This window comes from Ambystoma mexicanum, chromosome 9 (genome assembly GCF_040938575.1).
Source record: "Ambystoma mexicanum isolate Mex_15411 chromosome 9, UKY_AmexF1_1, whole genome shotgun sequence".
NCBI classification, from domain to species: domain Eukaryota; kingdom Metazoa; phylum Chordata; class Amphibia; order Caudata; family Ambystomatidae; genus Ambystoma; species Ambystoma mexicanum.
Genome location: NC_090931.1, coordinates 1,359,792,463 through 1,359,805,179, shown reverse-complemented (window position 1 = coordinate 1,359,805,179; position 12,717 = coordinate 1,359,792,463).

The window sequence follows — 12,717 nt, the reverse complement described above, 5'->3', positions numbered from 1 at the left end:
GCGAAGAGTTCAATGAATTTATTAATTTCCAAATCTCACCTGATTTCTTGGTGGTTTTTTCAGCGTCCTCTTGCCACATTTTGAACTTTCAAGTCTTCACCCAACTTTTCTTCTTACATTTGCTCGCTTTGACCAGTGCTGTACATGGGAGAAAACCCCTTTTGTTAAATCTTATTAACTCAGATTTTAGTTTTGTTTTTTCCATGACAAGCTCTCCATCGAAGCAGTGCTTGTCTGCCCACTTTCCTGGTTTCAAAAAAGTTCATTAGCTATTTCAGTTTTTCAAGTATTGCTTGCTTATCTCCACTAATTGACTGTTCTATATGCTTTGAGATCTGATCTATCAACAAGTTTATTTTTTTGAGTTCATACAAACGATTTTGGCCCTGCATAAGGGAAGTCGAAAAAGATTATATTTCATCAGGGAATCCTTGTACTAAAGTACAGGTTAGCCATACTATGTTATGGTCACTGTTCCTGGTAGGTAATACTTCCTGGGCGGACACCCAAGGGAGTAGATTTCCTGACACATACAAATAGTCAAAAATCTTGTTCCAATCAAATTGTTTCCATGTTGGAATAGCCGGCTTTTCTTCCCTGGTGTGCCCATTTAAGCGATGAAAACCTCTTTTACTTGCTTCTTGCTTCTTCTGCCCATAATGATCCTTTTAATTTAGCTTTAGTATGAGACGGATTTTCTTTTACGCAATATTTCAGGTTACTCTCTGGGATGCTCATGTTATATATATAATTATAATTGGATCTGGTAAGCTTTCACAGCAGTTATCAATCAAATCCATGATTGTATGGATGAAAGCTGCATCTTCGATTCACAATGAGTTCCAATAGATGTTACATACTAACAAACATTCGGTGCGGCTTGTTCTTAAGTTGGTAGTTCGAATCTGTAGCACCTACATATATGGGTTCAAGTTCAGTATTATTTCTAATGATCTTCCATTTTCACCAATGTTAGCAAGCCTGAAGTTGGTCTTCTTTTGCTCCCCTTCTTAGCTGGATTCAGATACACTGTAAAACCTTCCAATATTGGGGATGTAAGTAACCAAGTTTACTGTATGCAGATAATCTCATAGTCATCCCATATCACTTCATTATAGAGGAGGGGCCAAATGCCTCTTCCAGAAGTCCCCCCCTCTATTCTGCCTATATGATGGAAGCCAGAAATTGTGAAACATGCACAACGCTGATAATGATACCTATACCGCGAAAGGTCTTCGAAACAAGGTACCCATTGAGAAAGCCCAATAAGAGGTACCCGCAGAGAGATTACAGTCACTTAGGGGAGATCCTGAGGAAGTGTGAAGCAACAAACAATAGAGGTTGGTGACGTCACAAGAAATGAGAGTGACGCACTGAGAAGAATGATTGGAGAAGAGAATGCATAGACCGTATGGAATCTGATGACTAAATAAGGAATGGAGTAACCTTTCATGTGCGAAATGAAGATTGCACGTGCAAAGAAAATATAAGTTGTTTTATAACTGTACAACTCAAGTAGACTAAGTAATCATGAAGGCTGGCTATACATAGTGAATAGACTGCAGGTGGTGCCGGCAATAAATATATATATATATATATATATATATATATATATATATATATATATATATATATATATATATATATATATGTATATATATATATATATATATGTATATATATATATATATATATATATATATATATATATATATATATATATAGAGAGAGAGAGAGAGAGTCTGGATATTTGTTTGATGTCACAATTTTAGTAAGCCAGGACCTGTGAAAGAGAAGGGCTGAAAGTGGGGCGCAGTAGAGCAAAAAGCTCAAAATAAAGGAAGGGTCAAGAAGGCTGTCTAGCCCAGTGTCAGGGGTTGGGGCAGCCAAGAACTGGTTATCTATTCAAGGAGATACAAAGAACATGAGAAGCGAGGCAAGTTACTGTTAAGGTGTGGCGGAAACACTATGAGTGGCAAGTTTTATTCATTTAATATCATCAAATAATAAGAAGGAGCTCAGACATGGGCTCCGGTCACATGGGATGGATGGAAATAGAAAATGGGCAAGCTGCATCAAGACTTGAAGATATGAACGTGGTCGCACTCCCTTCTATTCACAGGAGCAGTGATACTCTGCAAGGTCAAGTTAAAAGACAATTTGAATGGCAGACGGCATAAGTGATGATGGATGATGGGCTAATTCGAAGGGGAGGCATGGTCAAGTCCGCCCACAAGCACCTGGGGTACCAGATGCGTGCTGCTAGCGAGTCACAAATATTCCAGAAGGGTACAAGCATGCCATCTATTGAGGAGCCCCATAGATTGAGAGACAATGGTGTGTCGTGTGTAAGTGATTTCAATCCGTGACTTCACCTAAGTCAACGCCTAGCGTGTAATGCACAATTGAAATCCTTATTAATTTGTGTCTAAAAGTTTTTTTGTTTATTCTGAACGATGTACCACTCATATCACGCCCCTCTCTTGGAACCCCCCCACACCCCGGTCACAATGAACCATGAATCAGACTGGGTTGCCAAGTTAAAATATTTATTTATATAGTTACAAATTAATCACACTATGTTTAATGGGTATACAATAATCACCAATGGGGTGATGTAACACTAAATAATCTTTTTAATGCACAAGGAGCAATAGTGAGCAAAACAATTCAGCTCAGAAATAATACTTTTGTGTGTGTGTTCAGATCAAATAGCAGTGTGGCTACTATTTCCCCCTGCACACCCCTCAACCCCCAATAGAAAATGTAAAGAAATAAGAGGAGAGAGAGCAGGTATTCAGGAATGGCAGAATTCACACAGAATATCAATCCCACGTTCCCCCAGCAAACAAAAGAGAGAACGGAATTGATTTGCAAGCTGTGAAAATGGTGTTTAAAGTTATCTGAGAATGGAATGTGCAAAAACACTACATATGGTCTAAATTGCTGAAATTGTTTAAATTCTTATGGGAGCCACTTTAGATAGTTACACACCAACACTAGCAATGTTTTTGTACTAAGCAGCAATATGAAATCTTAAAACTGAGGTTGGAAGCAATCAAAAGCTGTTTTACACGTGTTCGAAATTCCCTAAATGAAAATTTGTGGCAAACTTGTCTGTATGCGGTAATCCCAATTACGGGAAAACTGTATGGATGTGGTTTTAGGTTCCGGAAAGCTGAGGATGTTAGCTACTATCAGAAGTTGAAATTTAGTTTCTAGCATAAAAACAGAAGAAGTTATGAACGTTTTAGTGGAGGTCTTTTTTTTCAAGACAGGCACAAGAATGGGAAAACAGGAATGCACTTTTAAAAGACAAACAGGATTTTTTACACTAGATTATGACTATAGAAAAAGAGAATGCCACACATGAATCTTCATCAGTTCCTGGCCAGGGAAGCCTTCACGTGGTGGATATTCAATTTCTTTCTGGGATTCACTTTAGTTACTCACAACACTAATGACTTATGATTTTAGAAAACAAATGAGAGAAACTCAGCGCAAGAACATTTCTGACAATAGTATGATTGTGAATTTGCGGATAGGATGAATTAGATTGGGATGCGACTATGCAAAGTACATATGCTATGTGACACAGTTATTTCTATAGATACTAACTAGATAGATTTTTAAATGGAACCATCAGGATTCTGGTCAAGGATTCTGCTCAGGGATTCGGTCTGTTCACAGCACGGCACAGAGCTGGATCAGGTCTGCAAAGGCTCTGGTCACAGCTCAGCACAGGACTGGTTTCGATCTCTTATTTCTGGTGATGATTCTTTTAGCAGGCAGCAGTACAGCACAGCCCGGCTGTTTGTTTGATATTCCCCTTTGGTGGTGGGATTCTGGTTCTGGAATTTAAGGCCTAGCTGAGAATGGTTCAGCTATGCAATGGGCCTTTCTCTGCTTTGCCCAGTTTCTGGAGTCCGGAGCAAGTAAAATGGATGGTTCTGCTTTAAGGTGCTCCAGTTGCAATCGGTTAATGGGTGAATCTGTGTCTTGAGCTGTCTCTATTTATGCTTGTGATAAAGGTGTGTGTGTGTGCTGGGTTATCCTAAGCGCGCCCCTCTGCCAGAGATTGGTCACAATCTCCTCTCTCCCTTGATAGGAGGAGAAAAACTGTGTGTCATCTTCATGATGTGGGTTTACAAGGCCTAGAGTCCACCCCTAACCTCTTGAACACAAAATCTACTTTTGATAAAATACATATTTCCATGTGAGCAACCTCTATAATAATAACATATATAGATTACATATTTTGTGTAGCAGATACTCCTCCAAACCCCGTTGCTGTAAGATATTGTGTCTGCTTTTGCCAGAATTTTGCCCTTTTTATCTGGAACACAATGTCCAATTTCAGAGCAAATTTCTACATAAGTGTATGAAGTTTCATGCTTCTATCAAAAATATATTTTGTGTAATATCACATTTTCCGCCATTTCTTCTTGGAACATGTCACAGAGTTCTGGCGCCTTTTAAAATGTGCAGTCAATATTTACATTAACAAAGCTGTTATTTTTGTGTTTTTGACCATTTTACACAGTAAGTTATCAGTCTTTTAAAAATGTGTCTTGATCCTTGTTAAGCAACAAATGGTTGTTTGTCTGCGCCTCCTTCTATCTCAGTGCAGTTTAGAAGCAGTCTCCTCCCTGTTCCTACTGGGCCCAGGCTATTTTACGACCCTTCACACTTGCCAGTTCCTGTAGCTAGAGGTTGTCCATTGTCTCCTTCCCACTGCAGCCCAAATTCTCCTCCCACCCTTAATCATCACTTAGGTGTGATTTCCTGGTGGAGGAAAGCAGAAGGGAGAGGCCTGGCCTCTGTGGGGAAAGCTGTTATACTGGTTTGGTTGCTTTTAGTCAGGATTAAATTCAAATGTTATTCTGTTACATTTTTTTCTTTGCTTAAAATAAACTTGTAATTTCAAAACAAGCAGCTAGAACACTTATTCCAGATGCTAAACCATGGGATTAAACAGTTACAACATAGGTTACTCTCAGTGACCGGCCACTTAGTTTTCAACCATCTGATTTTAGTTTGTACAAGTTTAAGTTTGTCATGCAGGCTTCTGACAGCTGTCATTCAGGCGGCCGAGGGTACTGCACCAAGATTATGACAGATTCCACAGGCAGGCAACTTTTGCCGTGGATGTTTTTATGACAAATTCAGATTTTCAGGATATTTTAAGTTCACAATTATTTCTTGAACCAAGTGAATTGTAGCACCCAGCAAGTGTTTGGATGTTTGAGGGTGTTTTGCACCGGTATTCTGCAGTTTCAGCAACCAAGAAAAAAGGATTTAAAAGCAAGATTGTGGATTTCTTTCAGCAAAGCACTGCTTTGCCCTCTGTGCTCCATTTTTACTTGTTGTAAAGCTCAGTGACATGTTTCAGGAGTGAGATCTCTGTTCCACCACTGACAACATGCATGGCAGATTTGGCAGCCCCCTTTTTGTGTTGCAAAGCACAATTTCCATAGGTTTTGGCGCGCACAAGGGTTTTGCGGCCATTTTGATGTTTCTGGCACCATCAGAACACAAGGATGGCGCATGGCAGAGCCAAAGTGGGTCAAGACATCCCACACATGTACCTGTGAAGGATTCCAATCGGGCGTCACACACCGGACCAAGACCCTTGGTTTTAGCCTAGGATGTAGCATTCAATGAGAATACTTTATCTTTATTTTCTACGAATTCGAATTGAGCCGATACCCAACCTGTCTCACACACCCTTTTACAAATACCTCGGGTCACAATGGATCATGAACCAGGCCGGTGGGTGGTAATACAATATTTATTTATTTAGCATTTCAAGAAAATCACACCATTTTTATGTTGGGCAGCAATCACCAATGGGATGATAATTACAATGAAAACCCCGGAAATACACTTGGTTAACCTTCTACAAAAACATATCCAAAGCACAAATGAATTGGAGCACTTTTTCTGTCCGGGTATATAGCACCGACTTATGATTTCCCCCAGCAATGTTCCCTCAAACCCCAATTAATCGAATGGGGATAGAAAGCAGCAGTAGGGAGTCAGGGATATGAGGCAGCAATTGAATCATAATCCTTTGCAATGACATAAAATGGCACTCGGAATTTGACAAATAATTAATTATATGTGTGGTTAAATAATGATGTACATATGTTTTATCACAGTATCAGGCATGTTATATCCCTAGCAACTATAAGGTAAGGTATCACAAAAGGCATAAAGTTCAAAAGTAACTTAAAATGGAGAACATAGTGCATTTAAAATTACACGTGGAAAAGTTGCAAAATGTACACTTTTTGCAGTTTTAAATGTCAAAAGTTATTTCTTTTTTTTAAACTGGTGAAATATACAGAATTGGAATGCAGTTTTTAGGCTGGGTGATAGATGCACATCACAGGGATCATATAGAAGTGAAAGAGCGACTATAGCTGAATAATTGGATGAGATTTTCAAGGGGAAATAAATTTGGTTTTGGTAAAATAAAGCAATTAAAAAGAGAAAATCAGTTTAGAAAGAAAAAGGACAAGTTTTACTTAAACTAGATTATCAAGAAGATAGTGCTGCCCATGAAACAGTTTAAGCGGCCACATTAAACCCCTTCACGCTGCGTGTCTCTTTATGTGGAAATTAATTCAATTATTTAAAATATGACTAAGGATCTATGCAAGACAGAGATAAATTTAAGACTGGTGCTAACGCTTTGAGATCAAGGACAGGATGCACCGAGAATTCTAACAGTCTTAAACAAGTTACCAGGGTGGGACTGGGATTACTTAGAACATAGAACAAAGACAAAGGGTCAAGATGGGATAGGCTATGTTTTGCTATGGAATGGGGAAATGCTCACAATCCGCACTTGAGTTTGGGATTTGGGACATCCAACCAGGTTATGGACTCAAAGGGCTCTGTTCACAGCAAGGCGGGCGCCCCTTACAGCAAACAGCTGGGCAAGTCTGGTCACTGGCTGGCAAGGATACAGTGGGCATGCAGGTAGTGGGCAAAATGCTGGTCTGGACACAGGATACTCCCAAACGATACCACATATTTCTCCCCTTTGTTATTGGGATTTTTAGTGGGGTTTCTGGATCAATGGCCTTGCTGGGATAGGGTCAGCTATGCTTTGGCCTGGCAGTAAAGTCTGGAATCTTGCAAAGGTGGATATGGAATGTCTGGATATGCTGGTGCTGGAAATTCAGGAAGAGTCTCTCTGTCAGCTTCCCCTTTTTATAAGGCGGGTGACTCACAGGATTTATTGTTGGGCAGGGACTAAGCTAGACCTTCCCCAAAGAACCGGATAGGTCAACCTATGTTGGTCGCCTCCTCCAGGAAGGAAATCAGTTGATGGGGTTGTGTTTTTATGAGGTGCAACGCCATCCCACAGTCCTTTTTGCATAAATCAATTATAACATAAATCACACATTTATACAGTTGTGGCACTTTTGCAAATTATATAGGCAGATTGCATATTTCATACAGAGCATGGTGTTCCCACTCCCAGGTCTGTACAACATTATTTCGGCCTTCTAATAGTCTTTTGCACTTTTTAGTGGGAACCACTTTACCCAAAATCCCACAATTTTAGGTATGTGTACATATCATCATAGAGTGTATTTCCATACATTTTTAACGTTCCACTTTATGTACTTTTCCCATGATTCACATTCTCCTGGCTTTTATGTCCCATACATGCTTTGGGCAGCCACGATATCTTGTGTGAAAGCCAAAAAAATTACCTTTAAACTGTTAAATGTTTACATTACTGCATTGTCCTGTTATGAAATGTACAGTCTTTATAATTTATTCATGAACAGTCTTTGAGCAAGAATGGGCTGGCCTTTGTTCTCCAACTAGGACATTTTTTTTTCCAGGCTACCACCTAATGTCAGTTTAGCCCAGGGCTTCCCTGTTGTTTCCCCAGTTTGAGTGACTAGTTTTGGTCACTTCCAAAGTAGCACGTAGGTGTCCCAGAATCTATTGTCTCAAGCTGAAGCCCTGACAGAAGTCTGATGGGGGTGTGATATTCTTCCTCTTGGCCATTCAAAGTTTTCAAGGGCAGAAATATACACATGTGTGTCCCAGAAATCCCTTTGTGGCTCCTTTTGGGGATGGGGGGGCGCTCCTGTTGTTATCAACCAAATGTCCCTTGAGCCACGGCATAAAACCTTGCTTTCTCCAAATTCAAATCTGCTCTCTGCTGGCACAAATTGTTCACAAGTGGAGACCCCACATAGCTCCTCCATGTGGCACAAGTAGACAGGGGAAACAGACTTCCAAGCTCCCAGCAGAAGCAGCAGATCAGACAACTGCTAACACTTGGCTAATACTCCACCGAAGAAATAATCAAAAATAGCTGCCCTGTGCGGCCCCTTCCAGACATAGTTTTTTTTTTATTATTCGCTTTTAGCCTATGATTTAATTTAACCAAAATCATTCTCCATTCTTGAGCAAATTTTAACCATTGCTTTCTTTGTTTGTTTGTTGGTTTATTACAAACCTAATGAGAAGGGCCATTACTAGAAGTTTGTATTTCTAGGTAATGCGTGCTGAGATCCCCACAAAGAATGATCGATTCGCAAGTTGCCATTCTTCATTCTGCCATACTTATGCCAATGGTGTCACAAATTTCAGAACTAAGCATTCCACCCGGAGGCACATAAACATTTATAAATAACAGTTTTTTCTTCCTTAGATGAACTTCCTTAGCCAATATGTTGGGAATATTATCTTTAATAGCACGTATCCTTGCCAACAACTAATTTCGAAAGCCGGTTATCAGCACTCCCTTCGGCCAACTCTTAGGCTCTTATTCCCAAGTTCCTGGCACAGGGTATACCCATTAACTAGTATATATTGGCACACCCAAGTTTCTTTTAGAATTAATATATTGTTACCAAATAATCTTTATGGCCATCGAGATAATTCAAAACATGGGTCTGACCACGATATTCCATGTGAGGATATTAACATATCACGGCTGAGTGCCGCCCTTTGTTAACCTTGGACCCCTAGGCCAATGTAGGACAGGATTAAAAGACTCTATAAGCTTGTCAATCTTTGCCAATCTACGTTCACCCATATTTACAGTGGCACCAGTTCCCTGATCCCTAGCAACCACTATGTCTTCACTGTATACATTTCACTGCTCAAAGGTTTCAGGTTTTCTCCTGTGGTTGCCATCAGCCTCATAGAAATATTTGGAATGAGGATGGTTTCTAACAACCTCAACATTGTACCCTGTCTTGTGCAAGCATGATGAATAATGTTCAATCAATTCAACAGTGCTATTTGAAAAAACAGAGGGTGTTACTGCCAAGACCACAGGGATCCCTTACTCAGTGGGCAGGGCACGGCAATCGCCTTTGGATCCAGACCCTGGTGGTGGAGAAGTAGTGCGGGAGGATCTCCTGGGTGAGGGGTCCTCGAGGTGTAGGGGAGAGATGCCCAATGTTGAGACACAGTATCCCCCCTTTCCCAATATCCCTATACAATCCTATTTTATAGCATTTTACAACTTCCCAAATCCCCCCTGTCCTACACAAACACTGAGCTGAGGCAGAGGAGGTCTGAGGCTGAAAGGATTACCACCAATGCAATACACTGGCCATGTTCCTCTAACTAGACCAGGCAGGGTCAGGCACTTGACTTTAATCACACACACATCTAATACCTATTAACTTTCCCCATGTGGTTAAAAGGTGGAACACTGAGACACACTTTGAGCAAGGCAGTGCATGAGAAGGCGCAGTTCCTCCAGGGCGATGGTGACCCAGGTGACGGAGAGCGAAAAACCGAAGGGTTTAACCAAAGGGGCAGGAAGCCAGAGACACCCCACCCGGTGAAAGATTGTTATTTCCGAAACAACCCAGCCGGAAGATAGAAAGAGTCTTCCGAGTGCTACAAGGTTACCATCCACCCTCTCGGGTGAACGGCAGAGTTGGGGAGGCGCAAAAGCAGCGTTGTAACAATCTTAACTCCTACATCAAAGGTACAAAAGACAGAAAGCATCTTTACATGACCGGTGAGTTGATGAAAGCAAAGAAAGCCCGGTCTGTGTTTAATTGAAATGCTTTTGAGAGTATCTGAGGGATAAAGGTTACGTGAACGCTGTTAAGCTGCGAGAGAAAGTGAATCCATTGTTAAGAACTGTGATTACAAGATATAAAGTAGGAGAGTGGTCCAGCAAAGAGAGACTGGTCAATCAAAAGTCTCTGTGAAGTGTTTTAAAGCTGCAGAGGCAACGGGAAGCAAGAGAAAGAAAGTAACTACACAACTGCATGAAAAACAGGTTTGAAAGACTCGAGCTAGGAGCAATTGATATGAAATCAAGTCATATGTAGCAAGTATATTTTCCCAGAGGCATTGGAACTGAAGGAACATATGTAAAGTGGAAGTAAAGAAAGAAAGGAGGGCCAAAGTGGTCATGTGGAGGTGAGAGCAACAATCCTCCCAGTTCTGAAAGTCTTCGACAGCAAAGTCAAAACACGAAAGGTGGCTCTAACCCGACAGAGGGAAGCCCATGTGTGGAATGTGAAGGAAGCATGGAGAAGGGAACCCCACCAAGGAGAAAAGGTTTGAGCCTGATAGAGGGGAACCTAGAGTGAACTGCGACCAGAGGCTATACTTAGAAACTTTTTGTTGAAACTCTGTAGATGCTTGAAGGGTGACCTGGACTTGGGCGATGGTAACCCAAGAGGTTAAACCTGTGAACTTGTGACACAAACTTGAACAGCCAAGAAGGCTCTGGAGGGCAGAGCAAGCCACCTAACTGTGTTTGCAAGCCAAAGTGGGTTCATCCATTAAGTGTTCCATCTAACCCTGTGCTATATGACATGGGGAAGAGAATTAGTACTGATTTATATTGCCATTCTGACATTTTGTTTCACCACTGATTTCTTCCTTTTTTAGATGCATATCCCTGTGATGCTGGAAATGCATTGGAGGGACAGGGCCTCCCTGTCCTTATCCTGTAGTCATTTTTCATATGTGTTCTGTATTATTTTCTGCACAGGAGTCCAGGTGGGACTGGTATACAGACCCTTGGGATACCCTTATGGCACCCATGGGTGGGGCTACAAACTTGTTCCCCTAGTGCATGTTTTTTGGAACCTTTGTGTGGCCCACAGAGCAGGGTATGCGTTGGTGGCAGCACCATGCTGAATTTGACAGGTGCTCTAACTCCATTATGGGGTTACCCAGGCCCTGCCATTGGAATCAGTTGATTCCTGATAGGAAACAAGATGGCCCAGGCAGCCTCTTGCATTCTATTACCTCTTACCTTGTTTTCTCAAAGTCCTGGGAAGCCCTGCCTCTGACTGGTGTTGGGTGGAAATTCCATATATGGTATTGTTGGGAAGTCCAGACCAGACTGGCTGGAGCCTTCCCAGTGACTGTATGTTGTGGGTACACCCTGTGGTTGGGACCTGGGTGAATGTAGTGGATGACCAATATGCACTTCTTGTTATGGGTATCTATTTTCTGGTATGAGACTGAGACAGCCCCGCCCCAAACTTGTATGTGCTGAATGGCTGGCTACCTGTCCCAATACACATTCCTTGTTGTGAGTGTCTGAGAGCGACGAGAATGGCCTGAATGCCCTGCGAGCCTGATTGGCTGCCTGACTGCTGAATGCCCTTATGAGTGATTGGTTGCCTGAATGTGACCCAGCAGAATGAATGAGAGACTGAACAGTATATCTGGGGGCCTCTCACTGCTAGAAATCATTCAGAAGCTGAAGTCAAAACTGATGCTTGATGTCCACCAAAGAGCCCGAAGAAGAAGGTTAACCGCTGTTTCCTTCACCACAATCTGAAAGCCACCGTGATGCCGAGACTGATCTGAGAGAGGACCTGGCTAGGAGACCTATCCCCGAGCTACAAGGGACCATCGTGCACCACAAACATTCGCTGAAGCTCCCTGGAAGTCAGACCCTCGACAGGCTGTCGACTGGGCACAGGGACCACCGAGGAGAACGAAAAGAAGCACCAGACATTCCGTCCACCGTCATCGAACCTGGTTTGCTGGTTTGCTATAACCGCTGGAGGCCCGTGGAAGATGTGTGGCCCAGAAGCTGGGACCAATTGACGCTGAGCCACCAACTACCGGAGCCGCAACGCTTCATTGATTAAGGCATTTGAATCCAAGGACACTCTCGCCGCACCGCCGATCGCTTTGCCCCGCTGGAGTTAAGGCCGCCGACGTGCCGAGGAGTATCCGCTGGTTGGTTTCTCACCACCCGAAGACCGCAGAGACGCCAGATGACTTGACCCCCTTGCTGGGCCAAAGTTCTTCATAGACTCTTTGCGGTAATGAACTATCATCATTGAGGTGCCCCGCACGCCTCGTCTTTCCAGGACGTCCATAACTGATCGTCGACGAGTCCCGCCAGGAACAAAGCTGCTGCCTCGACACCATTGTTCACCATTTGATCGAGGGATCTCAATGATCCTTGGTGCCTGCCTTAAAGGGAACCACTCAAGAAGGATCTGTCGACGATCCTGCATCAAACTCTGCTATTCCAGGTACATTGTGGTTGTAGAACTATTTAGAAGGAAATAAGACTCATTTTGAACAATATATGGACTGGGCTTGTTTTATATCTTTATTTACAGGTTGCCCAGGTGGTGGGATCCTCATACAGAACTGTGCCTGGTTGTAGGGGTTCAGTATTCTTCCAAATGTTCTAACCAACTGCTTTCCTCCTATGTCTGTTGTTGGTTCCCT